Here is a 13,847-nt window from a genome sequence, read left to right on the forward strand (position 1 = left end):
AGTTCAAGCATGTCAAGTAAGTTAATAATTTTAAAGTAATTAGAATAAAATGGAACACTTATCTGTCGATTTTTCTTCCACAGGCACCAAGAAATCTGGAAAGTCTTCCCTCAAGTTCTCCTAGACGACATTGATTGTATGGTGACTTCTCCCCCTGTCAAGAAGGAGGCTTCGAAGGCGGGCACCAGCTCTGAGCCCAAGACTGCAACAACCCGGGCCAAGTCCGCTGCTTCCAAGAGGAAAAGATCTTCTGATCCTGAGACCCATTACGACACTGTCCTATCTGTAAGTATCCTGTATCCTGAAATTCAGACTTGTAGGAACCAGTATCCTTTTGATTTTGAATATTTTTTTGTGTACAGGCCATGAATGCTTTTAAAGAGCACTATGAAAAAATCATTGGCCAAATGAGTGACAAGCTGTCGGGGTTAGGAAAAGTTGTGGTTGCCAAGGATAAGGCCATAATCCAACTCTCCAAGGAAAAGAAACTGTTGGAGGATCAGTTATCCTTAGCCGAAGCCCAACGTCAAGAGGTAGTGGAGCAGGCGACTGATGAAGCAAAGGTGTGGGCTTCCAGGTCAGTTTTCCAGGCGCGAATCAAGATGGCGAAGGAGGCCGGTGATCCTGCTTTCGACAAGTCGGCCTGGGATGTGGAGAAATGGAAGGCTGCTCTTGACGACCTTGGTGGCGAGGACGGTGATGACATGGTTGGGAACACCGAGGCTGGGACCAGTGGCGTTAAGGAGGCAGTTGAAGCCGGCAAGGGGGAAGGTGATGCTGTGGTTGAAAACGCGGCTTAAGTGGGCGATGAAGGATATTAAAGACAAGGCCCGAGCCCACTTTTTTTTATTTTGTGATGATGTTTTTATGAACAATTTCTATGGTTTGTAACAAACAATAGTATTTAGGATAAAGGATCTATGATCCTTAAGACAATCTGCGGGGGTGACAAAGGTGGAGGGATCCTCTGTTTGTGGGGATGAAGCCTTTGTTGCCCCTGTTTTTAATTTTCCTGCACTTTAGAATTATTAGTAACTTTCACTTAACCGGATGGATGGTCCATCTTTTCGTATGGTGAAATCCGGGTTAAGGATTTTGGATAAGTCCTTGGGGCTTATTCTAATTAATATATAAATCTTTTGACTATTTACTTGTTATTTATTTTCAAAAACTTGTTGAATATAAGTTTAGCATTGTTAATAGTTTGACAAATATTTTTAGGTAAAAGGTTTTTAGGATAAAAGATCCTTAAAAATCGTTTAGAATAGAATATCCTTAAGGAAAAAATATTTAGAAAAGAATATCCTTAAATCCTAAATTTTAGGATAAGACATCTTTAATAGTTGGTAAAATTTATAAAAGAGAATTTCCTTGAAGGACAAATTTTAGAATAAAGTATCCCGAAAATAGCTAAAGATTTTAGTAATCAAATAACTTTAATTGAATAGCCTTTCCTGTTGGAATATCCAAATTTATTGCAACAAATATCATACTTAAGTTAATCAATAAAGATCATACCAGAAGGCCTAGATAGACCTAAGTTACCATAAGTATTGAACTCTCAATGTTCCTTACAAGAGTAGCTTTAGGATCCGGGATCCTTAGTTTCTTGATCTTTAGTAAGAACTTAGAAAATTCACTGCAAATAATTCACATTATTAACTGGGATCAAACCCATTAAACTGGGGACAAACCCAACAAATATTCTGGGGACAAGCCCGTGCAACTGGGGACAAGCCTATGTAATCTGGGGACAAGCTCGTGCAACTGGGGACAAGCCCATAAAAATAAACTGGGGACAAGCCCAATAAGCTGGGGACAAGCCCATAGATATGGATGTTAACTGGGGACTCGCCCGAACCAGGATTTAGCCCAAACGTGAGATAACGTGAAAACGTTATAAACCGGCGGTATGGTACGTCTACCATAATTCGTAGGATCTTCCATATAGCCAGAGACAACGAAATTTTCAGCCACTAAGCGTACGCTGGTCCCGCTGCCCCGAACTGTATGTTGGATAGCGTGCAACTGGCGATCGTGAGAAAGGTGAAAACCTTTAAACCTTAGGGGATATGACCATCGGGGGTCATATCCAAACGTGGGCAAGGCCAAGGGAAATAGTAAAGTACCTTAAATGCAAATGAGAGGTGGCCAACCTCTTGAACATCAAATGAATCACTACAAACCTGCATGGTTACTCAAAACTTGAAAAAGATAAAGTGTTAAGAATATATTATCCTTAAATTAATAATAATAATTTAAAAAGAATAATAGATCAGAAAGATGTTAACGCTTTAAGGATCCTAGATCCTTTTTCTGGATAATATATCCTCTCAGGATAGTGGATCCTGATCAGAAAAAATATTTCTTGAGGTGGATGGCAATCCATGCTCTTGGTAACCTGTTGCCTTCCATTGTGAGCAAATGATATGTCCCCTTTCCTGCTTCCAACTCAATTTGATAAGGTCCTTCCCATTTGGGCGCTAGTTTTCCATCAGCTGGATTTGTTGTGTTTTGGAAGGCTTTCCTCAATACTAGATCTCCTTCTTGAAATCTTCTGACTCTGATATTTTTGTTATATGCCCCAGCTACCCTTTGTTGATAAGTTGCCATTCTGATTTTTGCTAGATCTCTGAGTTCTTCTATAGTATCCAAGTCTTCAAGAAGGATTTCTTCATTGGCTTTAGGATCACGGATGCTGGTTCTCGCAGTAGGAACCACCATTTCTGTGGGAATTACTGCTTCTGATCCAAACACCAAAGAAAAGGGTGTCTAGCCTGCTGCATTTTTGGGTGTAGTTCTGTCTGCCCAAAGAACATAAGGAAGTTCTTCAGCCCATTTTCCCTTCTTGGATCCTAGCTTCTTCTTTAGATTGTTGATGATGATTTTGTTGCTAGACTCTGCTTGACCATTGGCTTGAGGGTGAACTGGAGTATAAGTAATCATTTTGATGCCCCAACTGTCACAAAAGTTAGTGGTTCTTTTCCCGATAAACTGGGAACCATTGTCACACACAATTTCAGCGGGAATACCAAATCTAGTTATAATATTTCGTTTAATAAAAGATATTACTTACCTTTCTCGGACTTGTACAAATGCTTCTGCCTCAATCCATTTGGAGAAGTAGTCAATCATAGCAAGCATAAAGACCTTTCCACCTGCTGCTTTTGGTAGTTTTCCTACAATATCCATACCCCATTTCATGAAAGGCCATGAGGAGGATATAGGATATAGAGGCTCCGCTGGTTGATGAAGGCTATTCGCGTGTCTTTAACAAGCATCACATTTCCTTGAATACTCCACTGCATCCTTCTTCATTGTTGGCCAGAAGTATCCAGTTCTAAGTATTCTAGAAAATAATGCTCTTCCACCCGTGTGATTGCCGCAATCTCCTTCGTGAAAGTCCTTGAGTACTTCTTGGATCTCAGGATCCTCAATGCATCTCAAATATGGTCCTGCAAGAGATTTTCTATATACCATTTCATTTAACAAAATATATTGGGATACCTTAAGTTTAAAGGACTTGGGATTTTCTGTGGCTGGAATTTCTCCGGTCTGAATGTAGTTCTTGATAGGGTGGATCCATGATCCTTTATTATTTGAGGATAAAGGATCCCAGAGCACGATTTCTTTATCATTCGTTATCTCTCCAACTTCCTGTTCTCTTATTGCTGGCGAGAGAATGTGGATTATTGGGATTTTCAAATCTTAAGGAATCTTCAAAGATGATGCTAAGTTTGCTAAGGCATCTGCCCCAGCGTTTTCTTCCCTCAGTACCTGTGTAATACTAAATATTTCGAAGGATTTCGACAATTCCTTCACAACATCTAAATATTTCATTAGTTTCTCACCTTTAACAGCATACGAGCCGTTAAAGTGGTTAGTTATCAATAAAGAATCTACATTAACTTGAAGGTACCTGATCCTCATGCTTTTGGCTAATTGCAAACCTTCGATTAAAGCCTCGTACTCTGCTTCATTGTTTGTTGCCTGGAACTCACAAGCTATGGACTGGGGTAATATGTCCCCCTGTGGCGATTTCAGTAGAATCCCTAATCCTGTTCCTCTCACGTTGGATGCTCCATCTGTGAAGAGCATCCAAGGATCTTTGGTCTTATCCAATTGTTGGACTTCCATGTCAGCTTCTTTTTGTAGATCACTAGTGAAATCAGCCACAAAGTCCGCTAGCGCTTGAGACTTGATTGCTGTTCTCGGCTCGTATTGGATATCATATGTACTTAACTTTACAGCCCACTTAGCCATTCTACCTGACAACTCTGATTTTCTAAGAACATTCTTTACAGGATAGTTAGTTCTCAAAATAATGGGGTGAGTTTAAAAATAATGTCTCAGTTTAGTGGAAGCCATAATAAGTGCAAGAATTAGCTTTTCTAAATGAGAATACATGGACTCCGCATCTAGAAGACTTTTACTTACATAGTATACAGGATGTTGTTCACCTTCATGATCCTTTACCAAGACGGCACTCACCGCATTTCCTGAGACAGCAAGATATAGATACAAGGATTCTCCATCCACAGGCTTCATTAGGGCTGGAGCTGAGGATAAGTAATCCTTTAGGGTTGTAAGCGCAGCTTCATGCTTTTCAGTCCACTCAAATTTCTTGTTTTTTCTAAGGATATCATAGAAGAAGTCTTTGCACTTCTCGGAGGATCTTGATATGAATCTATTCAAAGCCGCTATTCTTCCGGTGAGTCTCTGGACGTCTTTGGCATTCGCAGGAGACTTGAGAATGACAATGGCTTCGATCTGCTCCGGGCTTGCTTCAATTCCTCTCTTTGTGACCATATATCCCAGAAACTTTCCAGCCTTAACACCGAAGTGGCATTTGGACGGATTTAGTTTCATGTTATAATGGTCAAGGATATTGAATGCTTCCTCAAGGTCTCTGAGGTGATCCTCAGCCTTCTTCGATTTTACTACCATATCGTCTATGTATACCTCCATAGTCTTGCTCAATTGGTCCTTGAACATCATGTTGACTAGTCTTTGGTACGTCGCTCTTGCATTTCTTAGTCCAAACGGCATAGCAGTATAACAATATATGCCGGTTGGAGTCATGAATGCTGTATCCTCTTGATCAGATGGTTCCATCTGAATTTGTTGGAATCCAGAGGAAGCGTCCATAAAGGTGAGCATTTAATGTCCAGCCGTTGCATCCACCATGACATCTATATGTGGTAATGGGAAAGGATCCTTGGGGCATGCCTTGTTTAAATCCGTGAAATCGACACACACCCTCCACTTTCCATTCTTTTTTGAAACAATGACCACATTAGCTAGCCATCGAGGATATTGAACCTCTCTGATCATACCGGCCTTAAGAAGTTTTTCAACTTCTTGTATGATCTTGTTCCTCTCAGGAGCGAATTTTCTTCGCTTCTGATGGACGGGTTTTACAGATAAATCAAGGCCGAGTTTATGAGTGATTACCTCTTTTGAAATACCTGTCATGTCTGAGTGCTTGAAGGAAAAAGTAGATCTTCGCCCTAAGAAGGATATTATATCCTCTTCGATCTTGCTGGGGATACTGGATCCTAGGAACACTTTTATTTCTGGATCTTCGGGGTCCAACGACACTTCTTTGAGGTCTTTCTCCCAAGCTTCCAGCACGTCCCTAGGATGTTGCTATAGTTGCTATGCTATAGTTTGCTTGGATGTTGGCTTCATTGATGAAGAGTAATAGTTCCTAGCCTCCGCTTGGTCACCCACTATCTTCACAACTCCCCAAGGAGTAGGTAGCTTGATGCATTGGTGATAAGTTAAAGCTACAGCCTTCATTCCATGGAGCCAAGGCCTACCTAAAATAACATTGCAACAGGAAAGGTTATCTATAACACAAAATTTTTGGTATGAATTCAACCATTCGATATAAATTGGGAGGTTGATGTCCCCCAATGTCTTCTTGGTTTCACCACTGAAACCGACTAGCACCGATGTTCTAGGGATGATTTCTGAATCCGGGATGTTCATCTTTTTGAGGCCATCATGTTGGATAATGTTGACCGAGCTTCCACCGTCCACTAGGATCCTGCGTACATAATGGTTAGAAATAAATAAAGTAATAATCAAACCGTCATGATGAGGATCCTGAATTTTCAGCTTGTCTTCCTCATCGAAGAAGATTCTTTTGTCCGTTGTTAATGTGGTTGACACTATTGGATGATCCCCGTTATCCATCTTGATCTCCTTGGTGAATCTTTTTGCTGCAGAGAAAGAAGTTCTACATATGTCTGAACCTCCCGAGATGAAATTAACTGCTCGCACATCTAGCTTGTCCTGTTGGGGATCCTGGATCCTTGAATTGAAAAAGATTCTCTGGTCAGTCACTCGAGTAGTGGGGATGAGTGGTCTTCTCTCATTATCCAACTCGAATTCTTCTACGAGACTTTCTTCAATGGCATAAGGATCTCTAAACAATTCGTAGTCTCTGGAGACAAAGTTGATCACATGGGCATCCGGTGGCGGTGGTGTTGCTTTCTGTGGAAGATCTTCAAGATCCTGGATCTTGGATTTCTTCATTCCCAAGAGTTCTTTAAAGTGACCCTTGCTCAGGAGGTACCCAATTTCTTTCCTTAAACCGATGCACTCGTCTGTCGCATGGCCAAAATCTTCGTGGAAGGCGCACCACTTAGACTTGTCCTTGAAGCCGACAACCTTCTCATTTATTCGGGGCCACCTTGCTTTTTATCCCAGATCCTTCATGGCACAAATCAAGCCATGAGTATCCACAGAGAAACAATAGTCGGAGATACAAGGATAGTCTTCATCGTCATCTCCTTCTTCAACTACCCGTACGTTCTGATTGTTGAACTTGGCGTACGACTTCGAATTGTTGTTCCTATTCCAGGATCCTTTATTCTTTTCAGGGGTTTCTTGCTTTGTTTGTCCCCCAAGACGATCCTGGATCTTTTTATCTTCTTCTAAGCGGATGTATCTTAATGCCCTATTTCTGACTTCATCTAATGTCCTGCATAGATTCATCACTAAATCATCATAAAAAGGGGAGCTCTTTTGAATTCCCATCTTGAATGCTTCTACAGCAGTAGTCATATCAAGGTTTGGGATTTCTAGAGCTTCCTTGCCGAACCTGATAACAAAATTCCTAAGGGATTCAGCACTAGGTTGAACAACACGATATAAATCACTTGTTAACCTCTCAAATTTCCGACTATAGGAAAATTGAGTGTTAAATAAATTAACCAAATGAGAGAAAGATGTAACCGAGAAAGGGGGAAGGCTTAGTAGCCATTTTAGTGCAGCTCCCGTTAGTGTGGCTTCAAATCCTTTACAAAGGCAAGCCTCTTTGAGTCTTTCAGGAACATGATTAATTTCCATCCTTTCCCTATATTGGGCAACATGTTCTTCAGGATCGGTGCTCCAATCATATGTCTTCATGTTGGGAGTTTGGAACCGCTTTGGAATTTCAGCGTCACATATGGGCGGAGCGAATATGGATAACTTGTGACTTTCCTCCGGTATCTCAGGAATTGGACGTATCACCCCTGGGACACTGGATATAATATTCTTTAGCTTCTGTAACTCCCTGGCCATGGCCTGGTTGATACCTGAGTCCTGCATGGGAACATGGTTAGTATCTAAAGATATAGGATCGTACCAGTTACCTCTCTGCTGGGTGGAGTTCGGTATTCCAGACGAGTATCTGGGAAAAGAGGAATCAGCAATAGGAGTGGGTCCTTCTGAGGCTATGGTCTGCATGGGGATTATGTCCCCATCATGGACTTCGGAAGACCGTAGGTGCTGGATTCCTGAGGATCCTTGATCCTGAACAAAGGATCCTTGAGGTTGATAATTATAGGACCTTTGAACATACAACCCAGATGATCCCGGCGGAATGACTGATGACCCCTACTGAAATTGCGAGGATCCTTGAGCCTGTTGACCCGCGGACCCTTGTTGAAAAATATGTGATCCTGACTGAAAGAGTGAGAATCCTTGAGCCTGCTGACCCATGGACCTTTGTTGAAGGATGGATGATCCTGGCTGAAAGAGTGAGGATCCTTGAGCCTGCTGACCCATGGACCCTTGTTGCAGGATAGAGGATCCTGGCTGAAACAGTGAAGATCCTTGTGAAAGCTGAGCCATGGATCCTGGACTGGTGAAGTCCAGCATCCTGGGCACCAGGGGAGTGAGATCTTCTGCTGGCCTCTTGTTCTTCCTGAGATCTTCTGTCTCACGAAGGATCCTTTGGTTGGTCTTTTTCTGTTGCTCCATATATGCTTTAACCTGCGAAAACATAGATGAAACATCACTGTTAGTATTAACCACCGGGGTAGCAGCAGCGGTTTTCGAGCTCTGGAAGACTGGTAGTTGCGTCTTGCTTCCAGCAGCAGCAGTTCGTTGTGCTCCCGTGATTGGCGAAGGCATTGGTGGCAAGGTCCTTGATGAGAGAGAAACCGATGATGGCATGGTTGATGATGCAGAGCTTGATCGAGAGGCCATTGATAGTGATATGGGTATGAAAAGATCGAAAATCGATAGGAGTAATATGGATTATAGCATCGATTGCCCCACGGTGGGCGCCAAATTGTTTTGGACAAAAATCAGCTAAGGATCAAGTATCCAAATCTGTTATGTGAGGTAAGGTGCTAACGCGATAATGACAAGTATATAAGCGTAATATCGGTGAACACAATGGTTTGATCACGAGGGAAAAATCCCTTAATCACGATAGTCTTACTGCGGTCAAAACTTATCGAGGTAATCGTTGGTAAAATAACTCCGGTCAAGGATTAATAGGATAATCTTTGGTCGAAGCACTTTAGTCAATGATCAACAAGGTAAGCTTTGGTCGATGAGTATATGATTATCGTGGTCTCCGGCACAAAAAATCCCCGGACGGTGAAAACTATCACCGTCAAGTTTATTAAAGAATAATATGTGATTACAAGTATTTGTGGAGTATATGATCGAGATTACAAAGAAAGCTAGTGTGTAGAGAGTATTTGCTTCTGCTCTAGAGCGTGTGTAAGTACATGTGTCTTATCCTACTCGATCATAACTCGTTTAAATAAGATAACAATAATAACAATATCTCCTAATTACACGAAAGTCTTCCACTTAGCCGCTCCACGATCTTTGACCACGTGCCAATAACCCTCTAGTAGCGATATAAGCGGTAGACCAAGTATAGATACCGTTGTTGTTATTTAAACATCAATCTTCTAGAGAATTCGTCCATAATCAGCTATGTTGAATTAGGATCTTGGATCCACGTTCCAGCTATAGGATGTCCCGTGAGGATAACTCGTACAAGTACGTCTTAAACTTGCTACACCTGTCTAACACATCACCATACTAAATGCAATCATTAGTAAACAAGTAATACCGAGGATCGTCGATCCTTTATATCCTGATATAAATTTCAAGGATAAACTATCCAAAAGACAGTCAAGGATAAAGGATCCTCAGTGTAAAATTCAAGGCCTAACAGTCATCAAGGGAGTTCATACTTTTTTATTACTTATTTCCAAGAAGAAAACACAATACTTTTCATACGATTGGTTTCAGAAAGAAACACAAGTGCATTATTTAGTTTTAACATTATTGTTTGTATTTATTACTTGTGTACCAGATGCATTGTATCACTAAATTCCTTACATTTTTTGAACCGTTAGAGAGGGGATTCTTGCGGGGTATATTGAGTATTACTAATGGGTTTGATAAGCCTCACCCGGGCTAGTCGCTCTAGCACCACTGGAGGTCGTAGAAATGGGTGTAATATTGACCTATCATTCATGTCGGTGTTTGTGATAAACTTGGTTTAAAGGTAGCAACATATACAATAGTCAGTTTCGGTTCAAACGTCTAGTAACTTGTAAATGAATTAGCTACCCAAATATTATAGAATTGTACTAGTAACTAAAATACTTTGTTTTACATTTATAACTTTTGAACTCACCAACCCTGTGTTGACATTTGAGTATCTAAACTTGCCCATGTCACTAGGTACGGTTTTGGAAATTGTTGCATGCATTACCCATGAAATTGTTTACTTTACTTTTAGATATTCATTATTATGTTTTGTTTCGATGATGGGTTGTGCGTGTTTGAGCACGTGATTTGTTATTTTTAAACCTAAAAAGATAAATTTAATCAGGATAGTTAAAATATATGCCTTTTGTTTTTAACGGTAGAGAATCTCACGTGTAAACCTTTCTTTTCGGGATATATCCAAGGTCGACTCCGCGACCGTCGTGAGACCGTACCCCTGAATGTGCGGGAATCAGATGAAATCCGTAAACGTTCGTCCCTTATCGGGTTCGAACCCAGTATTAAAGCCATAATCCCTCCCTTCACCTAGATGTCTTTTAAATTAGCCGAAATAGAAATCAAAACTATAACTCTACTTAAAGAGGGTATTTCATTTACCACTAGATCAACTTTTTAGAACAATTATATGACTCTAAATTGCAAAATGTAATATGAAAATTCATTACATGAATATATATTTTAAAATATTAAAAAGTTGAAAAAGGAGGGAAAAAAAAAGGGATTGATAGCATGTGTAAAGGGAGTGAAGGCAATATTGTGACGCGTGGCCAATATCCAGCTGGATCCCAAACACAACCTCTTACTACCGTCACAGCAACTTCCCTCACCGTCCCACCCTTATATAAAACCCACCACATCCTCATCCTTCAACTTGACTCATATAACCAACCCCACCACTTATTATTCTTATTATTATTATTAAACTTCACTTCAACTTCACTTAATAATAATAATAATATGGATCCGATCAAAGGTCCATGGAGCCCCGAAGAAGACCAAATGCTCCAACAACTCGTCGACCAATACGGCCCCAGAAACTGGTCACTCGTCAGCAAAGCCATCCCGGGTCGATCCGGCAAGTCCTGCCGCCTGCGCTGGTGCAACCAGCTCTCGCCGGAGGTCGAGCACCGGGCCTTCACGCCCGAGGAAGACGAGACCATTCTCCGGGCCCATGCCCGCTTCGGAAACAAATGGGCCACCATTGCCCGCTTGTTATCGGGTCGGACCGATAACGCCATTAAAAACCACTGGAACTCCACTTTAAAAAGAAAGTGTTCGTCCATGACCAATGAAGAGTTTAATCAGTTTACGATACAACAACCGTTGTTGAAAAGATCCGTTAGTTCCGGGTCGGGTGTACCCGTACCCGTTTCCGGGTTTTATTTTAACCCGGGTAGTCCCTCAGGATCTGACGTCAGCGAGTCAAGCGTCCCAGCTTCTTCGCCGGCGCCGGTTCCGGCGACCACCGCCGCCGCCGATGAGCCATCAACGATGTTAAGCTTATCGCTTCCCGGAGTTGACTCGTCGGAATCGTCGTCTGTAGGACAGTCTCCGACGCCGGCACCGTCGATGGGATTGTCGGAGAATTTATTTCCGGCGACGGAGTTTTTGTCGGTGGTGCAGGAGATGATTAGGATGGAGGTGAGGAATTATGTTGCCGGCGGTAACGACGGTGTTAGGGCGGCGGCGGAGGCGAGTAGGTTTGGGATTAATAGGATCCATTAGAATTTTAATTTTAATTATTATATCAATTTTGTTGGTCGGCCGGAGAACGTGAATCGCCGGTGACGGAGACGACGGCGAAGTGTTTAAATTTCGTTTAAACAGAAAATGAAATAATTTTGTACAGTGAACGGATTGTTATTAATATTAATATTAATATGTGTTGCAAATTATTGGTTAAAAAAAATTGCATGTTTAAAATAAGGTAAGGGTGATTAGATATTGTGAGGGACATGTGGTGGAAATTAGTTATTGAAGAAACGTGTTAACTGAATTTGGATGGCATATGAGAAAGTGAGGTACGACGTACAGACAGCTTGCATACCATCTCATCTCACAACATGCCTTTGACACCTAACTTAGATTCATGTGTCCTTTCTTTTTCGAACAATCCAAAACTTTTAAATGTATTGTTGGGATGAGTTTAAGAAAAAGATAAACAGACGGTGGTTTTTCTTCGTGTCATGTAGCATAACAATAACAAAAGAAAGTGAATTATATGTTCACTTCCTTGATTAGACTCGAGCCTTTAATCCATTTTTAGGTATGCCAATCCCTTCGTGGAGATTTTATAATCTTATTAGGTCCCCCCCCCCCCAATAAGTACTTTCAAGATAGACATAAAATTCATGGGAGGCTCGGAGAGTGTGCGCGCCGCACCATCGGTCAGACACATAAGTTTTGGGGGCACAAACTTTTTTATACATATTACATATATATGTTTTTTTTATGTTAGAAATAAGGTTATTTACAATGATTTATGAGATAATTACATGCTTAGAATGGTTTATGCTTATAATAAATCGATCGATTACAGTTTTATCTATGTACATTAGCGAATAAAAAAATTTCTTTAAGGCCTACGAGCCTTTTTATTTTAGCTCGGCCGAGGTATTTAAATTCTCGAGACGACCTGATAAAATTGAATTACATGTTACAAAGGTCATGAGTTTGAATAGAAATTTTATAATCATCAACCTAGATAAATTCTATATTCACCTCTTTTAAATGTTACACTAACGTGAAATTTATCCCTTTTTCTATCAACTTAAACTCTATAGAAATTGAGCCCCTAACATCCTATTTAATCATCTTACCACCCGGTTGATGATTATAAACTAGAAAATGTGCATTTCCAACTGAAATACTTGGAATAATTCTACTACTTCTACTTGAATTAGTCTTTTTGGTGTTAGCTGAACGTAAAATAATGACTTTTCTGCTAGTATTCCAGCTATCAGAATATATTCATACCGAGGAAAAAACCTCTTTTAACCTTAAGAAGACTTTGCAATCTCATTTAGAAAGTTTGGATTGAACAACCTACTTACAATAACAAATTGAGGTGTTCAAAAACTGACCGACGGGTTTGCAATATATTGGATTGGGGGGAAACCCATGTAAAAAAAAGTTGATAGAGAAAAAAAGAAGATAAATTTCACATAAAAGGTAAACTCGTTTTGACCGAAGATTTACGTAAAAAATTAATCCAATATCTTTATGTACTAGAGATGAAACCAAAAAAGACAGGTAAGCATTGTAGACGTAATTTTTAAACATTAGGAACAATATCTAGTTTTTAACCCAAGCCACTTCCATGGAATTTACTTTATTATTATATCTTTGCTTTTTTGATATACTATCACACGTTCCTTTCGATTTTGAAGAGTAAGGGGTGTTTGAGATTGCATCTTAAAAGTGCTTATGGCTTTTTGGAGAGGCAAAATATCCAAAATGTCCCTCCAAAAGCACCTAAAAGCTTCAAATTGGAGCTTTTAGGTACTTTTGGATGAACATTTTGAATATTTTGCCTCTCCAAAAAGCCATAAGCACTTTTAAGTAGCAATCCCAAACATGCTCTAAATTACATTGGTGGTCCCATATGATTTGAGTGCAATCATGTATTTCATCCCCAACGATTTTAAAGTAAGAATTGATCCATAGGAATATTATTTGCTTTAGAAAATGATCGTTATGTCAAACAAGAAAACTATGGTTTATATAAAAACTAGTTGCTTTAAAATCTTACTTGGCGGTGAGGCGTGAAAGAAATTCAATCAGTATCGGTTTGGTTTCTTGTGATATGATTGACAGGGGCAAGGTTACCTACATACCCAATAGTCACCAAACAAGAAAACTAAAATAAAGTCGTAATATGATCAAATTTATATCTAAAAAATGGTAATAAAATCATGGCTAATGTTTATAATTAGTTTCTATGTCTCATTTCTAATAAAATAGAAAAGAAAAATCATATAATTTAAAAAAAAACCGTGAAATTAATTATTAATTATAATTAATTGTTAAGA

The 13,847-nt window shown here is 40.1% G+C and overlaps 1 pseudogene; it reads left to right on the forward strand.

Annotated features, from left to right (window-relative positions):
* Positions 1-10,723: 10,723 nt before the first annotated feature.
* On the forward strand, positions 10,724-11,685 carry LOC143560062 (transcription factor MYB44 pseudogene; annotated as a pseudogene).
* Positions 11,686-13,847: the final 2,162 nt, after the last annotated feature.

Source organism: Bidens hawaiensis, unplaced genomic scaffold (assembly GCF_021521415.1).
Source record: "Bidens hawaiensis isolate Kalapana, Puna unplaced genomic scaffold, B.hawaiensis_p1.1 tig00020162_1, whole genome shotgun sequence".
NCBI classification, from domain to species: Eukaryota; Viridiplantae; Streptophyta; class Magnoliopsida; order Asterales; family Asteraceae; genus Bidens; species Bidens hawaiensis.